General features: G+C 35.4%; 1 non-coding gene and 1 pseudogene across 1 annotated transcript; one reads left to right on the top strand and one right to left on the bottom strand.

The window, feature by feature from the left end:
• Positions 1-3,223: 3,223 nt before the first annotated feature.
• TRNAV-AAC lies at positions 3,224-3,297 on the bottom strand. Its single transcript has one exon. It is a non-coding gene; the product is annotated as a tRNA-Val (tRNA).
• Positions 3,298-3,813: 516 nt separating this feature from the next.
• Positions 3,814-4,920, top strand: LOC120118059 (annotated as a pseudogene).
• The last annotated feature ends 937 nt before the right edge of the window (positions 4,921-5,857 follow it).

Here is a 5,857-nt window from a genome sequence, read left to right as displayed (position 1 = left end):
AAAGAAAACCAAACTGAAAGAGCATATATGAAGAAGAAGGAAGGTAGGTGGGCGGGTGGGTGGGAACCGGTAAAGATGTGTTTTTGGACTTTCAAATGTTTTGGTAAGACAATAAGGTTGTCGGGACTTATTTGTTTTCACATTGTCAAATTTTATTTGGGTAAACTATATATATATATATATATATAATTATTGATGTTTAAGTGAATTTTTATTTTTTTTATTAAAATTTGAAAAACAAAAAATAATCACTAAAGTTATTTATTTGTAATAAATTGATCATTCGTCGTTAACAATTATTAATGTGAAAAACGGAATATTGCTATGACGTGTTAAATTGACTTGTTTGGAACTGTTTGGCCATATTAGACTAAAGTTTTTTTTTGACTCTAATAAGAGAAATAGTCATTAAGAAAAGAAGAAATGCTATTATCTAGAGGCCAATAAGGATATATTGGGTCCAAAAAATTTGAAAAATTATAATTTAAACCTTTGAAATTTTCAAAAAATTTAATTTAGTCCTCATAAAATTTTTAAAACTTCATATTAAGCTTTAATTTTTTAATGTTTTTAATTAAATCTCTCTCATAATTTTTTAAAATTCTCATTAAGTCTCTTAAAATTTTAAAAATTGTAGTTATACCCCAATTTTCTTTAAATTTTGTAAACTGAACCCTTTAATTTTTTTTGAAAAAATTAATTTAAACCTCTAATTTTTTTAAATTTTAAAGTGTCTACCAAACTCTATCATCAAGTTCCGTCACTAATACTATCATTCGCCACCTTTCTTCTCACTACTCAAAACTCACTCTCTCTTCAATAATCACTCTATGATCTCATGTTTTTCTTAATCACTAAACCTTGCCCTCTCTCACTAATGTTTATGTAAGAAGCTTATTCCGTTTCTTTTAATTTCGTTCTTCTAATTTTTATTTTATGAATAATCGAATCTTTCATTGTTTTTTAATCTGTTTTAGTTAGAGGAAGTAGTTGTAGCGACACAGTCGACACTCCCCCAATGACGATTGAAAAGGACACTGAGAACTACGAGAGTAGAGTTGTGGACTCATTGAGCCATGTGAATCCTCGACATCAAAGGCAAAAGCTTGATGTTTACGACGAGATGCTTAAGCGTGTCTAGGAGTTTAATTATGAGGAAGCTTGATATAATTTCAATTTTTAACTTCTTTTTTAATAAAATGTTTTTAAATATATTTTTATAAAATATAAAATACTTCAAACAAAAAAATGTAAATAATAATATAATAGAATTATTATAAAAAAGAATATAATAAAAAAATAAATTAAATCGACAAACAAACATGCACTAATTATACTAGTAATGACCATTGTAATTTTATTTAACCCGTCTTTCTCCTCAATAAACCCCAACTTTTTGATCAAGTAAATAATTGTATATATATACACCCCCTTGCACTTACTAGTTGCAAAGCAATTACTTGCAACAAAAGAAAATCACAACCTTAGTTTAGCCTAGGAAAGATAAAAAGCTTTGTTCTTTTTGAGTTACAATCGCAGAGCAGTGGAGAACAAACAAAATGATGGAACAATTGAGTCTTGATGATTTCGATCATATCGCGATTGATCCCGATTGCGGTCTTTTTGATGCTTGCTTCAAATAGATAAGTTTGAGGAAGAAAAATTGCAGAAAAGCGATGACCATGGGGATCTGAAGGGTTTTCAACACAATGAACGTCAACCGCAGTCTCTTTGCATGCAAGAAAAGGTGGCGTTCAACTTCAACGAGAAGGCGAGGATGAAACGGAAACAACCGTTCAAAGAAGAAGATGGTGATGATGAATGGGACGGTGGACTGAAACCCAACCCGAAGAGAAGCAAGAAACAGCAACCAACCCCTCCGCCCAATGCCAACACCTGACTTGCCGGATGATTTCAAACTGCACATATTCGAAAATATGGGTGGTACGGGTTTGATCTTGGTCATTCAAAAGACTCTTTTTTACTCCGATGTTAACCCCACAGCCAGTAGATTCTCTGTGCCGTTTTCCCAAATCAAAACGCATGATTTCCTCACCGAAACGGAGGCTCAACAATGGAAGTGCTTTTGTTAGACCCTTCCATGGGGGAAAGGACTGAGTTTCAATAGGTGGGAGATGGGGAAAAACAAACTCTACGTGATGACCAAAGCATGGAACTCAGTAGTCATGAATAATCGACTCGTGGCTGGCAATATCGTGCAGCTCTGGTCTTTTCGGGTGAACTCGGAGCTGTGCTTTGCACTTGTCAAAGTTGATGTTCAGGTTAGAAGGTTCAAGTAATGTTCGTTGTCACCAAGCATGTTTGGTGATTATTAGATATTATTCTTTGTCTTAAATGAAAGAGATTCAGTGAAAAACAAGAGTTTAGCAAAGAATGTTTAATTTTGGTAACTTTTAAATATGATAATAAAGTGAATCTTTGTGATAGCTTGAGTAAAAAATATTATTGAATGAAATCTAATTTGATCAACCATGCATAAAACAATTAAACTTCTCTTTTGCACATGCCAACCAGCATGGGTGGAATAATCAACAGTAGCTCATCACCTCCAGATTATGGGTGCCAACCAGCATGTGCCGATATTGCAAGAACGTTGGTTTCACTTTGTTATTTTCTCTGTTTACAAAATGTTAAGGTATGGGCCTCCTTGTTCGAGAAGTCGATAAACCATTTGGATCATGAAATGCAAAAAGTGGGATTTGCTTTCCCTTGCACCACCCCTGCTCTCAGCACCAAATGATGCAAATCGTGGTAGCATATGAAGAATATCATAAGTCAACAACGGATAGTGTTGAAGAAAGGAAATTAAGGGGGATGATGAAGCAACTGGTTCCATCTTGATCATTGGTTTCAAAACATTAGCAATATCATTTAAAAACATTATGAGGATAACTAGATGATGAACAACTTGATTCAGATTTCAGAACCCTATAAGTTCATAGAAAGTTTGAATCTCCCATGTAATACAGGGTGCCGATTCAGCATATTTAAAGGGGAGTTACGGATCCGGAGATGCAAAACTGATATAACAACCAAAGTCTGCGTACAACACAGCAGCAGATGAAAATTGAAAATAGCAGTACAAAGATCTGCCTACAACACAGTGTTTAAAAAAAACAAGGCTTTGATACAAATTTGGAAATTGAAAACAGCAGTACAAAGCAGCGACAACGGGCTTTTGCCTTAAAAAATATGAAAAATTTGGCGTCGCCCGGACTCGAACCGGAGACCTTCAGTGTGTTAGACTGACGTGATAACCAACTACACCACGACACCCCGTTAGTAGTGTGAGTTTATCGTTTATATAAACCTAATGTAGTTAAACGTATATTGCAGGGGTTATTGTTCTATTTTAACAGAATTACTTTACCGAACTGAAATTTAATTTGATTAATTAGATATTAAATCAGTTAATAATTAAGAATTTCTTTGATTATAAATAATAATATAATAGAATTATCATAAAAAGAATATGATAAAAATTACACAAACATGCTCTAATTATCCTATGTGTCCGGAGATAAAAGGACCCACGTTCTCTTACCGTTAAATACGCAATTTGTAGTTGGCTCCAAGTCGAACGTCAAGAAACTAGCCGTTACATATATTGGTTTATTTTTCTTCTCAAACCCCATATCTCTTGAAATCCCATCAGCCATTACCGATATTCATCTCCATCTAACCCAAACGATAATCTCTACTTCCTACATCCCAATTCTAGTTGCCTTTCCCCCTGTTTTTTACCGATTATTTTGTTCATTTTATTCAAAATTTGATCCCAGAATAAGCGGAATGGCGTCAAGAACTGTTGCCAAAGATATAATCACTCTTCGAGGATCAGCTGCGATCGTGAGCGACTTCTTCGGTAACGTGCTTTCTTACTTATTCCCCTTTCTGGATTTTCTGGGAAATTTTTGGCTGACTTCGTTCTTTTCCTTCTTCAGGATATGCAGCGAATGGGTAAAGATAGGAGAAGTTTATTCTCATTGATTTCTCTCAAGGTATTATTTTTTGGAGAAAATTTCTGTGATTAATGAAAGAATTGATTTTGTTTAGCATTCTGTACAATCGAGGAGTTTATCCATAAGAAAGTTTTGTCAAAGTGAAGAAATATGGGCTTCCAATGTTGCTTACTCAAGATGAAGGTGTTAAATCCTTCATTACCAATCTCACAGCTCAGCTTTCTGGTAAAACTCTGCCACTGAACATGTATAAATTAAAATATAAAAATTAAAAATTTTCTCACATTGAAATTGTTGGGAAAAGAGTGGCTGGAATCTGGGAAACTACAGAGGGTTGTAATTGTTATCATGAGCAAGGCAACCAATGAGGTCTTGGAGAGGTGGAATTTCAGCATCGAGACTGATAGTGAAATTGTCGAGAAAAGGTAATATTTTTGGCGTTTTGGTGTGAAATCTGAGACACGGGTTTTCATTTTTGTGTGTCTTTGAATGCAGTGTGTCAAGGGAAAAGAGTGACAGAGAAATTATGAGAGAAATTCAGGCAATCATGAGGCAGATTACTTCGAGTATTACTTGCCATGCCTTGATGAACCTTGTAAGTGGAAACATATTGGTTAAAAATGCAATTCGGATCGCCTTCTTTCATCTGATCGTCTCAGGCTCTCGTTTCTTGCAGGTGTTTTTGATGTTTTGGCGTACGCTGATAAGGATGTTGCAGTACCATTCACTTGGATCGAGAGTGACCCTAAGTTGATTGCAAATCCACAAATGGTGAAGTTGCATTCATTTGATACCAAGGTAATCAATCAATCAATAGAATTTTGAGGCCAAAAGGGGGGTGGCGTTTATGCTAAGTATTTGTTTATTTGGGGTTATGCAGATACACAACGTTGACACTCTTGTTTCATACAAGAGTGATGAATGGGACGAGCAGTAGACCGGACAGAACCTTTTCTTTTCTTTATTACTGCAATATTTATATGTGAATCTTTCTATTTACATATATTTTCAATGGACTGCTACGAAAGATGAAATGTATCGGTTGTTTTGAGTCTCCCTTTGTGTATGGTTGTGAAATTTGTTTCTGAATATAAAAATCATTAAAAATGGCAGATTTGCTTACATAGTTCATTTTATTTATTCTAATACAAATTATTGATGGCTGTAAGTCTGTAACTGCCTGCTTTATCCAAAAAATGATTCTCAGTTCCTTTATTCCTCTTATCATTCCATGGAAGCCTCGCCTTTCTACTACGTTGTTTTCTTCCTCTCCTTCCTCTAATCGTAAAGAGGTTCGATAACAAACGAACTCTTACCGAGCCCTGCTCTTCCCCTCTCCGCCCATCCATCAACTCTTGCGAAGCATTTCAAGCAGCACAGTCCTATTATCTTCATTCATTTCGGGTCTCGCCCTGTCCTTGTATCTCCTGCTTCAGAAAGAATGTTTAACCAAATAAAATGTCCCATTCGCAAACCACAGCTCGGTTGCGATCCACTGCAGAAACTTGAGGAGTATGACTAAAAGTTAAATTCTCAAAAACTGGAGTTCCAGATACTCAAAAAACAAAAAATGACCCCATTTGAAAACCTTGCTACAAAATACATTGTTTTCAGCCCACAAGCAAATGTACAAAAAAGATGCCCATGCCATATGAACAGATACCGTCCTGGAGTGAATACCTAAGAAAACACTCCATATGAACAAATCTAAGAATCCCGCATGCACACTTTTGCCAAGGCAAGGTGACTTCGTTTTAGACCTCCGAGAGCACTCCACTTGCGCAAGGAATGCACCAGATTTCAGCTCACACCAGCATATATAGCATTAGTTTGAAGGTCATCCATATTGTCGATGTTTCTGTATCCATCGATCT

This window comes from Hibiscus syriacus, unplaced genomic scaffold (genome assembly GCF_006381635.1).
Source record: "Hibiscus syriacus cultivar Baekdansim isolate YM2019G1 unplaced genomic scaffold, ASM638163v2 tig00110325_pilon, whole genome shotgun sequence".
Taxonomy (NCBI): domain Eukaryota; kingdom Viridiplantae; phylum Streptophyta; class Magnoliopsida; order Malvales; family Malvaceae; genus Hibiscus; species Hibiscus syriacus.
The sequence above is the reverse complement of the archived record's forward strand: the minus strand, read 5'-3'. Positions and strand labels throughout refer to the sequence as shown.